Here is a 14,064-nt window from a genome sequence, read left to right as displayed (position 1 = left end):
GTAATATTACTGATGCTCAAATTTGAGTATCAGAGGGCAGGGAGCATCTCCAGTTCTTTAAATACCTATACTGGCTGGATTTTACTATCATCTTGACACCAATTAGAGTCATCTAGGAAGAAGGAGTCTCAGTTGAGGAGTTAGTGCCCTGAGATTAGCGTGTGAAGCATTTTCTTGATTGCTAATTAATGTAGACTACTGTGGGCAGCATCCCCAGGCAGGTGGTCTTGGGTTGTAGCAGAAAGCAAGCTGAGCACAAGCCTTAGGTCACAAGCCAGTAAACAATGCCCCTGCATCAAGGCTCTGTGTTGAGATCCTACCCCATCTTCCCCCAATATAAGCGAAGGAAATCCTTTCCTCCCAAGCTGCTTTTGGTCCATATTTTATTACAGCAACAGAAAGCAAACCAGGATAATTCCTTTTAATGCAAATACAAAATGCATAGAGAAAACACAATCATGGCCGAATAGCTGTTGAGTTTTCACAAGCCACAATGGTCAAAGAGGAGAACGTCTTCAGCTCACTGAAAGCTAACATCACTAAATACTGTGTTTATGGGAAGGGAAGTTGGGGGTGAGAGTTCTTCTCACACAGAGCCACTTGGATTCCTCACAAAGAAATGGGGATAAGAGGATACAAAAGAAAAAAATCTCTTGGGAACAATTTGGGTGATTTTCTTTCAATAGAATGGAGGTCAGTTCTGGAATGTGTACACATGGACAGACTTCCAAAGTAATTCAAGTCCTCAGACGGTATTTGCACATGAGGAGCAAGTATCAGTGGACAAATTCCTTCACAACGTATTCTTGTAAGGAGAAATAAGGAGCCATCTGCATGCCTTTTCTGGTTATGGAGTCTACATGCATAAGTCTGGGTATAAAAGCATCACCTATCAGCCACAGCCTCAAAAGCAACTCTGCTTCAGAAGTTACTCTGGGAAATCTCTCTCTCCCGGAGCAATGCTCACAGCTGTGCTGTAATCTGACCATGTCCCAGGACATGAATCAGCTCAGTATTAAAGGCACTTGCCTAAGACATTTGCAAACAGTAATGCAAGTTGGGGGTGAAACATGGGAAGCCCATGGTTATCACATTCTGTCATGGGCAAAGTGTGTCCTTAGATATGCAGGATGGACCCATCAGAATCCCTTTAGGCAAGTGCTATTTTCAATTTTACAGGCTGGAAACAGAAACCTTAGGCCTTCAATGGAGCAGAGGGATTGTGTTAATTTACCTTCTATGACTGAAACAATCTACTAAGTAGTTAGTTAACTTGTGAAGAGGAAAGGACCATCTTGGCTCATGGTTTGGAAGTTTCCAGTCCGTGATGAAGTAGCCTGCCCATCATGGTGGGAGACCTGGCAGAATAAACCTTTCATCTCATGGACCAATGAACAAAGAACAAAGAAAGTATCCTCACGTCTATTGCTGGGATAAACACCGTGACCAAAAGCAACTTGAGGAGAAAAGAGTTTTTCTAATCTCATAGCTCCTAGTCTGTCATCCAAGGAAGCCAGGACAGGGACTCATGTCCAGAGCCTGAAGGCAGGACAGAAGCCATAGCTAAGAAAGAACAATGCTTACTGGCTTGCTCCCCAATGGATTGCTCAGCCTGCTTTCATATACAACCCAAGACTAGCTGACCAGCATTGGCACCACCCACAGTAATATGAGCCTTCTCACACCTGTCATTAATCAACAAAACAAAGCAATACCAAAGAGAAAGTCCTACAAGCTTGCCTACAGGCCAAGTCCATGGAAGTATTTTCTCAAATGAAGTTCCCTCTTCCCAGATGAGCCAGGCTCGTACCAAATTGACAAACAAACAGAAAGAGAAAGACAATTGGAAGAACAAAAGCATAGCCCACTGGCATAAGGACCATCCATGAGAATCACTTCCCAAAAGTCACAGGGACCATGCTTCAACGTGGCCCTCTCATGGAACATCCCTTCAAACCACAGTGGCTAAGTCGGGTATACACAACTGGCAAGGGATTGAGTTCACCCGTGCACTCCTGACTACCACAACACCCTTTCCACACTGACAGAAAATTCCAAAGGGAGATCAGAAGGACTCAGGTCTGTGGATGCCATTGTCAAACACGACACAGTGACAAGTACTACTCAGACACTGCTGCTGAGATTCCCATTATTTGCCCTGATTTTGATGAGATAATGCAATCCTCGAGTGTTTCCAGAATTTGTACCTTGAAGAGGCTCACCTCAAAATACTTTTGAGTAACATTGGTTGATATTTGTCTTAGATTCCCAAACGTCTCTGGGATAGAGAAAATGTTAGCATGTGGGTCTATGTCTTTCTATGTAGATAACTCAGGAGTAAGCAGATCGTGTCTGGGACACAATGCTCTCTCCTCTCGGCTTGTGTGCGGTTGTAGTTTTGCACTAAAAAAAAAAAAATACAGATAGATGAAGAAAGTTAGAGGGTCTCAGTACAAAACAGAGCTTTAGGTGGCTTGGTGATGCCTCTGGCATGTTCCCCCAGACCATCACAAGCACTGTTTCCTGCCTGTCTTTGCCGCAGCTATGCTCTAATGTGAACATCCCTCCCCATCTGCTCATTTCCAAACCACACATTCAGTATTATCCCTTAGTGCAAGTTGTCTCTCGCTACATACCTAGTAAGGGCTAATTGTTTATAGCTTTAATTTGCCTGGCTCCTCTCATGCTGCCTGGTTGTGGGATTCATCACAGGTCATCTTATGCCAGAACAGGGTTGAGCCTATGTTCCCTGCTCTAAGCTCCCAGGAAACAGGCGCCAGGTGCCACTGATATTATATTCCACATTCCAAGCACACAGTAGCTATTACATAAAGGTGTGCATAACTGTGTATAGGAATGTCATTTCTAGATCCAACCCTCATGCTGCACACCCCCGCAGGACCCATGAATATTCCTTCAAATGCTACAGTTCCCCTTGGCATCTAGCCAAAGGTCTTCCAGTGCTGAAAGGACATCTGGTCTTCATGATTAAACAAAATGGTCCAAGCCTGTCTGGCAAGGGACTGGCTTCTGAAATGTAGTTTCTAAACGAAATTCTAAGAGACTTTGAATTCTCAAATTGTCCTTTCTCTGTTTACGACCTTGTTATGATTAAGGGTCTGGTTTTGCATACACATGCACACATGTGTGCATGCTCACATGGGGGGGGGTGTTTGCATGAGGGTGCATGCAGGCATCTGTATGTGTGCATGTGGAGACCGAACAGAAATCAGTGTTGTTCTTAGAAGCCTTTTACCGTTTTGCTTGCGACATGGTCTTTTACAGGCTGGCTGGCCAGTGAGCCCCAGGGAGCCACTCACCTTCCTGTTCCCAGGGCTAGGATTATAATAAACACATACCACAAAGCCTGGCTTTTCATCTGGATGCAGGGGATCTGGTCTCAGGTCTTCATGATTGCAAGACAAGCTTCATCTGCACACCCTGAATTATTTTCCCCAGCCCTTATTATATACACATTTTTCTGCTGGTAGACCAGATGAACAGTCTACTCTGCTTGCTGAACAAGGATTGCTGCATCTGAAATTCAACTGGGAGCTGTGTTATGTTCCTGAGTTCCAAGGTGCTCAGGACAATACCATTCTGCCTGCAACATCTGCCTGCAAGCTACACTAGAGACGCTTACCCTTCATCTTCAAGAAGGGCAGACATGGATCCTCACTCCCACAAATGGTTCCTTGGCCATTCTGAACCTGTCAAGGGCCAAGCTTCAATTCATATTGAAGCTTATGGGTGGAAGTCATGTCAACTAAACATAACTAAAATAGCAGTGGGGAGGGATAGGCGCAGTTCTGTGAAGCAGAGCAGCCCTTAGTCATGGGCCTTGTTATTCCTTTTGTGGGATTTAACTCTCTGAGCCGTAGCTGGCTGAAATTACAGTGCTCAGAGCCACGGGCACACATAACAATGTTTGGTGGTGGCTAACAACTGCTGATAAATAGGTATGCTCTTCCATGAGCTACAGCCTCTTCTGTGCTCAGTGGATATCAAGAACCAGGGAACACAGTGTATCATCCAAGAAACAGTTCGATCCAGGAGAAAGGGAGCCGTAAGCACTTCTGCATGCTGGTGATAGAATTCTAATTTCACTTTTTAGAATAACAGTTTTATTATGGTATAATTCACACACCATAAAATTTACTTATTAAAGTATACAGTGGGGGAGGATGTGGCAGCTTAATAACTCTATTTGCAACATTATTCTCTACAGTTAAGGTCTTCACCCATTAGCATTCTCTCAGCCAGCAGTCCTCCCCCAGCACTGGTTTCTAATCCCCATTCTGTATCCAGCACATTTTTATCCTGACCACGGACACGGAACCTCACAATATTTGCTATTTTCTGACGTGTTCCATATACACAGGCTCTGACTCCTAGCCCTGTCATGGCATACACCTATATTTCATTCTTATGGCTGAGAAATATTCCATTTACAGATTTAGTAAATTTTGTGTATGCCCTGCTCAGTGAATAAATATCCAAGATGGTTTTAGTTTCGATTCTTATGTGCAATGCCATATATGGTTCATTCCTGTTCAGATTGTTTTGTGCACAAATGCGTTCTCAAGTCTCTTTTTGGTAAATTCCTGTGGGGCATAGGATTCTGGGTTGTATAGTAAGTATGTTTATTAATGAAAAAAATTCTCTGGTTGCTTTTATAGGGACTTTACTCCCTAAAATCCGGTCAGGGACATCTGGGGTTCTAGATTCTCCATCCTAACAGTGATGAGGTTTTTTTTTGTTTTTTTTTTTTTTTTTTGTGTTGTGTTGTCTTTCTCTCTTTCTTTTTTTTCCATACTCAGGGGTATGAAGAGATTCGCCAGCCATTTTAGTTTTTATTTCCATCCAAATGATTAAACATATTGAGCATCTTTCTATGCTCAATATGAGAAATCTATGGAGAAATCTATGGTCACTCTCTGTCCTGTTAGATTTGCCTTTGTCATTATCACATAAGTTACATATGTGACCTAAAAGCAACAAAAGGCAACAGCTTAAAGGGTTCCAAACACTCTCTCTTCAAAGGAAATGTTTCTCAGCAGATGTATATGAAAAAGCAGCCACCAGCAACCTCATAACCCGGCTTTCAGGAGCACACTAACCGATGAAGCCTCTAAACAGTGAAAAGCAAACACAGTCTTAACTTCAACTTCAAATCTGAAACAGTGAGAGCATAACATTCTGCCAGCTCTTCCCCAAGTGTGTGATTCTTGTATGTATTTTAGTGGGTCCCTGGCATTACACAGGGTAATAGTGCATTGATGGTGACTTTCTCAGTGTTTTACAAAGGGGGCGGGGGGGACCCCTTCAGGAGAAAACTAGTAGGGTTTAAAATACAATGAGTAGTAAGACATAGCAACACTGAAACCTGTTTGAGAAACAAGGGATCTTGCTCTAGAAAATGTTGTTGGCAACATTGTTACATAAGGACCAGAGCTGCTAGAAAGAGGGGCAGGTTAGCCATGATGCTGTGAACCCGCTTGCTGACTGGCTTACACAAAATTCCATAGACAAAAGAGGAAATGACAGTATGGCCAGAGGAATGATGGGAGCCAGTGGCTCCTATGTAGAAAGGCAAAGTAAGGTATCAGCACAAAGCAGTAGCTGCTGCCCTGAGATGACAGTGAGGCCCACCTTGGGCTCAATCCTCAGATTTGGTTTCCAGGAGCAGGAACTGACCAAGAGCAGAACATAGTCACTTGAAGGACATTAGTGTATTCAAATACAAGAACATGAGATTAATAAAAATCAGCATATTCACGAATGTCCTTTGCTTAACATCTCGAGAACTCAGGTAACAGGAACCTCTTTTAAATTTCACGTCGCTGCCTGGACTCTATGAGGCTTGTACACAGAAATGGTTTCCAGGCAAGTTTTATGGAGGACACATTCAGGAGGCAGTTGGAACTCACTTGAGCTCACCCTTAGCAGACAAGCTTCCCTGCTCCCTAGGCTGGGTGGAGGAAGCCAGCTGGAGGGCCAGCAGCCTTCTCTGAGTGCAGTTTGCATTTTTAGTGACAGAATCCCCAAAAGAGATAAGCCACATGCAGAGCAGAAACACAAGCTATTCAGGAAACTTTAATTACTTAGCCAAAGTCATCAAATATGCATGAGGAGGGAACATCCAGCAGGTCTATAAACCAGTGGACAAATTAATTAGCACTTAATAACAAGAAAATTCTGTCACTGGCTCAAGCACATAAGTTATGTGTTGGGTGTGCAGACTCTTATCTCTCAGCGAGCTCAGTCACTAGATTTGTCTGTTACATGGTTTCTCTAGTGTGTCACAGCGCAGCTAGCAGTTTGTGAACTTTACTATCATGGGAACCTATTTCCACAGGTGAGATTTCATTGTGAACAAGGACCCAGCATAATGCTTTGATGCAGCAGGAATGCTAAGCACCTGGGCTGACCTTTGTCCATTGTCACTATCACATCAAATGGATTTGGGTAGAATACTAAAGGCACCCACCAGAGATGCTCAATGTCACATGGCAGGTTCCCAGAGAACCCACAGGGAACAGTGCTCCCATGCAGAATGCACAGGACAGGAGCTCTGAAGCAGTAGGTACGTGCCTGCTTATGGTAGAGACCTGGGTTGTGTCTACAGTAGGCTCGGAATTTCAAGAGATAATTCTAGTATGTTCTTCAAAGAAAAACTACTAAAGATAATACTTTCAAGCCTTATGACAATACTGATATTCTTTCAATGAGTTAGATTGCCAACTGAATCATTTGATTTTCTCCACAGTCTAACTTATTTTATCAGAATAAAAGAACATACACATTTGTGTGTCAAGCCTTAGATCCAATTGGGTGTTTTACATACTTTATTTCAATTATTCCTCATGAAAATACCTAAAATAGAGGTATCATTCCCACTTTAAAGTCGAAGACAATAAATCTAACCTTGACTAGCTAGCTTATCACACAGAAAGTAAGATTGTACAGGTATGTACATTCAAAACTGGCTTGGGTGCAAAATTCTAGTCCTTAACATATCTTTGATTTTAATTTTATGCTATGTGTATGGGCTTTTTTGTTTTGTTTTGTTTGCTTGCTTGTCTTTAGATAGATGTATTTTATGTGCACCATATTCATGCAGTGCCTTCAGAGGCCAGAAGAGGGCATCAGTTCCACAGTGTGAAATGTCAATGGGTTCTGGGATTCAAACCTGGGACCTCTGGAAGAACAAGAGATCTTAACTAGGAACTATTCATTTCTCTGTCCCCTGGTAGGAGAATATCATTTTATGGGGAAGCAAGCAAGGACTGACACCATTAGCAAAAAGAAAAAAGAAGTTAAGTTTGTTATCTAGAAATTCCACTAACATTCATCTATTAACTCCTCAAAAGCAATGAGGGTCTCAGCATAGAAAGAAATGAGACATTCGATTACTAGTAACAGAAGGCCTAATTTTATGCTGAGATTAAAAAAAAATAATGCTGTTAAATGTGACACAGATGAATCTGGATTAAGGGAAACTGAACTGGTTTCAGGTTCTATTTAAAAGAAAAATAACCTCAACTAAAATGTAACTGAAAAAATTAATTGTAATTTAAAATTCCTACAAAGATCACAATTAATATCTAAAACCACAATACTAATACCATGTGTTACTATCACATCATATCTTTAAAAAAATCTTCAAAGTTTAGAAGACAGATACCCTCTGTAATGGAAAGCCAATGTCTGTTGTAATGTAGAATATACCCCTAACATCTGATAGAAACATACACACAAAAAAAAAATCCATGTGCACTCCCCAGAAGAAAACAGCCACCCACCTCCCTGTCTCCTAGTGGGCTTCCCAATCTCTGAGTTTGACCTTGACCTCAAGAAACTCTGACCAATGATGTCTGTTCTTCCATTCTATAGAAAACATCCACACCAGCATCAACAAATGCCATCAAACACTGGAACCAAACACAGAGCCCCGGTCCATAGCAGATTTTAATATCATCAAAGGTGAGGGAGGCATGATGGTCTATCAAAGATAACTGGTAAATGCTTTTCCAGCAATTAGCCAATGAATAAAAGAGGAGACTTTAGGTTCCCTTTATGTTCTCAAATAATATTATTATAATTAGAGACTCTATTGCATCTGAAAAACAACATTTGGGTAAAAATATAAATTAATATTTAATGTTGGGCTTATGGGAATATTTGTACAGTTTTTAAATCTAATAATTTCCAGGTACATGCATCACCACCTATGGACCATCAGACAGACACCAGGACACACTGATTTATGGTGCACATAAAATACACCTATCAAAAGACAAGCAAGCAAACAAAACCAAAAGCTCATCACAGGCACAAGTGCACAGGATCAGGGGGAAGCTCTAAAGTATATACTTTAAATTTGGGAATATTCTCACAATCTCTTGGTCTTCAAAACTCATACAAGTATTTGAAACAGTTGTTCTAAACCTGTGGGTTTTGACCCCTTGAGGGGGGCATGCCAAATGACCCTTTCACAGGAATTGCCTAAGACAGAATATATATATATATATTACAATTCATAACAGTCTCAAAATTACAATTATGAAGTAGCAATGAAATAGTTCTATGGTTAGGGTTCACCCCAACCTGAGGACCTGTATTAGAGGGTCACACGTTAGGACAGTGAAGAACCACTGGTCTAAGTGAAAAACCGAAGGGCCCACCTTAGAAATAATAAATGGATCAGAAACAGTAAATTTGGCTGAGTTCTGATCATTTGGAATAGAGAAATACTTCCCAGCCAGGGGGAATCTCCTGGGGGAGTCTAAGGTAACAAAACAACTCAAAGCTCATTTAACCTCGCAGACCTAAACGTGAATGGGGTGACAAGAAAATGAAGATCTGGGGGAAAGTCTGTTTTCATCACGATGCTGCCTATTCCGATAGTCTGTGGCTATTCTGATGTTCTGAGGCTGGCTATTTATATTGGTGTTGTCAACAGATACAGGCTTGGTTCACGTACACAAGCTACTGAGGCAAACGCAGATGTTTCCCCAAGCATCTGGACCTTCTAAAAATGAAGTGCCACCTCACCAGCAGCAAAGCAGCTTGAAGTTAATGATGATTAACAATGGGAAAGGTTTGGCCAACATATTTTCAGAAAGACATGTCCTGTGACAAGTGTGCAAATGACACCTAAGGCTCTGGTTTCGATGAAAACTGGCCCCATGTTCCTGGAGACTATTAGCCCGCATCCTACAGGATAGTGTGCACCTAAAGTTCTCAAGAGCTTCCTCGTCCTTGGAAGCACCAATATACAGAGGGGTGGATATCCCAGAGAAAATAAACAGATGAAAGTCTAGTTCTCTATGGTATTTCTATGTCTGGGCATCTATTTATTCTGTGTTTACTGTGGAGTTCCAAGACAGTGGGGCTAGCAAGATGGCTCAGCAAGAAAAGAGGCTACCCACCAAGATGGACAACCTGAGTTTGAACTTGGGATACACATGGTAGAAGAAGAGACCTCTAACCTTTGCATGTGTGCCACTGCTACAATAGAGAGATAGATACATAGATAGATAGATAGATAGATAGATAGATAAAATCAATAGTTCTGAGTCCATCTGCACAGAACAAAAGGCAAGCCTGTACAAGAAGAACACGGAGGTAGACAGAGGTTAAGGTCTGTGTCTCTGAGTGCTTATCACCAGTGACTGAGAAACAAAACTGGGATCCCAACTGTACTAAACATTTACAAAATCCATGTGCAGGGTCTCTACCTGCCTTTGACAATTTATGTTCCCCAATGAAAGGCACACAGCCCTTACGTTTTTAAATATTTCTTAGGCATCACAATAGCTGGGCAGCTGCCTACCCTCCATGCCTGCTTCTTTCCTACTTAACTTCCTATCGTTAAGCCAAGTTATTACTTACTATGTTTCATCTGAGCTGCTCTTAGCTCCAATTGGCCAGCCCCCAGGGCCAAGTTTTCTTTATTCCTGCCCCTTGGCGGCTCTCTCTCTCCCTCCTCCCCATTCTTCCTCTTGCATAGCAGCTTCCTTCTCCTCCCTTCCTCTCTTTTTCCCCTGCTTGTTCTTTTCTTCCTACCTACCTTCCCATCCCACTTCTCAAATCTCCAGTACCACCTTTCCCCTCTACTACCCAATCACAGGCTCTAGCCTTTATTGCCAGGTAAGGGGAGAAGGTTCCCGTGACATCACTGAGAACTGGATGGGCTGCTCACAGGGGACAACCCCTGTTGAGGAAGCAGAATTGACCTCAGAATGCAAACAGCTAATGCTACACCCAAGCCTGAGTCTATGCAAGTATGTCTCAAGTACACTGCCCTGTGACCTTCCCTGGTGAATGTGTGCTGCTCTGATGCCAAGATAACAAAGGAGGAGGAGGAAGGACAGGAGAAAGGGAGACCGTAGGATGTCTTAGAGGTTTCACACAATTCCATGCAATTTTACAATATAATAAACACCTGTGTTAGTCAGGGTTCTCTCGAGGAACAGAAAAAAAAGCAGTAAATACTTAAATTCTTAAAGGAGAATTCGTTAGATTGACTTACTCAATATAGTTGGTGTAATCCAAAATGGTTGCCTCATACCCAGAGAAGCCCAGAACTCACTAGTTGCTCAATCCACGAGGTTTGGTACCACAGTGGTCCTTTCTGACAGGAAAAGCATGTGACTTTCCTGAAGAGCCACTGGTCCTTGTTCAAATGTCCCAAGGAGCTAGCTCAAGCATCAGAGAAACAACCAGCAGCTGCAACAAGAGGATAGTAAGAGGATAGTTGCCACTGAGAGTAAAGTATTCCTTCCTCTGTGTTCTCTCCCCTGAGTGGTCACTAGAGGGCGCCACCTGCATATAAGGTCCATCCTCCCTCCCCCATCAATTAAGGCACACAAAACAACTCCCCCATAGACATGCCCACAGAACTACAGGAGGAAGAGGATGTTCTCAGGTGATTCCAGTTTGTCCAGAGTCAACAGTTGAAGCCACTTACCACAGCACCTGTCATGGTTAGGTATCAACTGCTGTGATAAAACACCATGACCAAAGGCAACTTGGGGAGGAAAGGGCTCCTTTGGTTCACATGTCCAATTCACAGTTCATCATTTATGGGTCTGGGCAGGAACTCAAGAAAGGCAGAAACCTGGAGGCCGGAGCTAAGACAGAGGCCATGGAAGAGTGCTACTTATGGGCTTGCTCAGCTTGCTTTCTTATACACTCCCGAACCACCTACCTGAAGTGGCAAACACCAACCCCCTTGCAGTGATCTGGCCCCTCCCACATCAATAGTCAATCAAGAGAATGCCCCCACAGGCCATTCCGATGGAGGCATTTTCTAAAATGAGGTTCACTCTTCCTGGATGACGCTAACTTGAGTCAAGTTGACAAGTAACCATAACAACACTCCTGGCAAATGTCACAGACCTGCATACATTTGTCAGAGAGACCACTCCTTATATATGTGAGCAACACACCAAGTTTTATGTAGTGATGAATAAATATGTAGAACTGTGTTTAAAATTCCATAAGATAAATACTGCAACATTTTATAGTTTTTAATTATTCTGTGCATATTTTTTTCAAATAATAGATGCTTCTCAGATGAATCAGAACAAAGATTAAAGTGAATAAGATGTTTAACCATGAGGCCTTTAGGTCCCAGGATGAGACCCTCTCTGGCCTTCTGTGAACCCACCTAAATAGAGAACCGGTATGTTACTAATGAATTTTGTACTTCCGCTGAAATTTAGAGGCAGGCTCAGGAGAAAAATGACATTTTTTAAAATTTTATTACTTTTTCCTTCCAGAAAAGCTTTTGAATTTAATATATCCCAAGTTATCTTTAATTTTGGAAAATCTAAGTTGAAATATAGAGCCCCCATTTGTCCTTAATTTGGAAAATATATACACAGTCATCATCAGCTATTGCTGCTCAGTCCAAATCATTTCTCAGTGGTATGGGGTGTGAAGCTCATGGCTGCCAAACTGGAGCCTGTTGATCTCCTGTACTGCTGTCGCCATTTATCCCCCAAGCCAAGAAAAGCAGATGCCCATATCCCTGGGTATGTTTGTCCCCTGAGAACTGAGTCCACAGGACTCAGGACGGAGGATGATTTACTGCCTATCAGAAGGTACTGATGATCAGGAATAACTCCAACCAGGATCTGCCCTGCCCTTCAGTCACCTGTGATGTGTAGAGGCTGGGAGCTAGGAAACCTGCTTATACTGCCTCTCATAAAATGGTCCAATGGCTCTCCATGCAGACCTGACTCTACAGTGAAATGCCCTCAATGGGCTCCCTGAGAAAGTATGAGAGCAAAATCAATGACCTCATTGAGGTCAGGTTTGCACATCCCTGGGCAAAATCATCAAGTAGAGGCCAATCCACCGCTGTTCATGAAAGTTGAACAGTACTTCAGAACCCTGCGCCCCCTCAGATTTAAAGAGAAGAGAGACGAGTTTCCCACTCAGTCACCGTGGGCTGTATCACAACTCATCCCATAGTGGGGCAAGATAATAGGTACAGGAAACAATAAAGGACCCTGGCATCTTCTCTGTCCATCTGTGAAACAGCAAAGAACAGCTTAGCGTGGACTCCCATGCTAGGCATCATTGGAACAGCCTGGGAGGTCCCAGTCACTATTCTGTTTCTACCCTTGAAGCCAATGTCAGCTGACCAGAGCAGCCATTGGTTTGCTTTCAGATGCAAAACTTCCATTGGCAGAGAGAAGCTGGAAGCTTCTCCCCTCTTTTCCCTCCTCTCTTTTTCTCAGGAGATGTTAGTGACAGAAAGGAAAGACAAGTGCTGGAGGACGGGCTGTTCTCGCCCTCCTCCCTCTTCCCTCCCTCCTTTACTTCCCTTTCCCCCCTCCCTCCCTCCCTTTATCATTATTTATTTATTGTGCTCTCTCTTTTTCTGAAAACCTTCTTAAGGGGGCATGTCTATATGTATGGATAACGAGAAGCGAAATTGGAAACAGCTCAAAATAAGACTTTTCTGAGGCCGAAACATGAATTGGCTGAGAAGATGTGAGTGCTGAGAGAGTGTCTTAGGAGTAAAAAGCAAAGAAAAAGGGAGAAGGAGTGACTTGGAGCCCATGGGGGATGTGATGAGTTCTGGTCCCAGAGCGTCCACACCCTAGCTCCTGAACTATGGTGAGAACTCACAGGGTCACAGGGACTTACAGATCTGAGAACACTGGAGATTTTTAGATGGAAGTACAGCTTAAGTTACTTGAGTGGGGCCCAGATGTGACCCCACAGTCCTCCTAGCAAAGGCTGAGGCCACCGGATTGTAGACAAGTAGGTGTGAAGATGTGTCTAGGAGGGTGGAGGCCATGAACTGAAGGTGTATCAGCCCACAGCCCTGCTAGCAGCTGTATCATGAACCCTGCACAACCAGGTAGCGAAAGCCTGCTGCTCTAGACTCTTGAGTGTCAAAGTGGTGCAAATATACATACATACATACATACATACATACATACATACATACATACAAACCCTACCAATAGAACTACAGAGGGTCGGGTTGTAGAAATGGCACAGAGTGCTAGTTAGGACCTGGAGATGCTAAACCTCCACACTAGACCTGTTAGAAGGGTTTAAGAACTCCTTGTGCTAAAAGCATTTAAACTTTCCACAGAAAGTCAGTCATCTAGAAAGCAAGATGCAGATGCCTTCAGCCTACAGTGCCATCGTCTCTGCCCCTGGTTTTACTCCTGAGTCAGATGAGGTAAGTGGCTCTAGACAGACTGCAGGTGCCAGCCATATGCTTCTCCAGAGGACCAACAAGAGGCTTTCTTGGAACCCTGAGAGCATTCCATAAGTCAGAAGTCTAATAATTTCCAAGGAAAAGTCTGCAGTTATACGCAAACCTGACCTATACCTGTTGTCTACAGGGACGCCATACTCCCTAAGTCTAACCCACACTCAGCTTTGGGCTAGCCCCACACTCAGCTTTGGTTTAGTCATCAAGAATCCCTGCATTTTCCCTATAGCTGACTTCACATCTGCTTTTTCAGGAAGCAGAGAGGTGGAGACAAGCCCTCCAGGAGGCTTATACTTCTAAGGTTTATGATATTA

Source organism: Mus caroli, unplaced genomic scaffold, assembly GCF_978045245.1.
Source record: "Mus caroli unplaced genomic scaffold, Mus_caroli_1 scaffold_18, whole genome shotgun sequence".
Classification (NCBI taxonomy): Eukaryota; Metazoa; Chordata; class Mammalia; order Rodentia; family Muridae; genus Mus; species Mus caroli.
Note: the sequence above shows the minus strand (reverse complement) of the source record.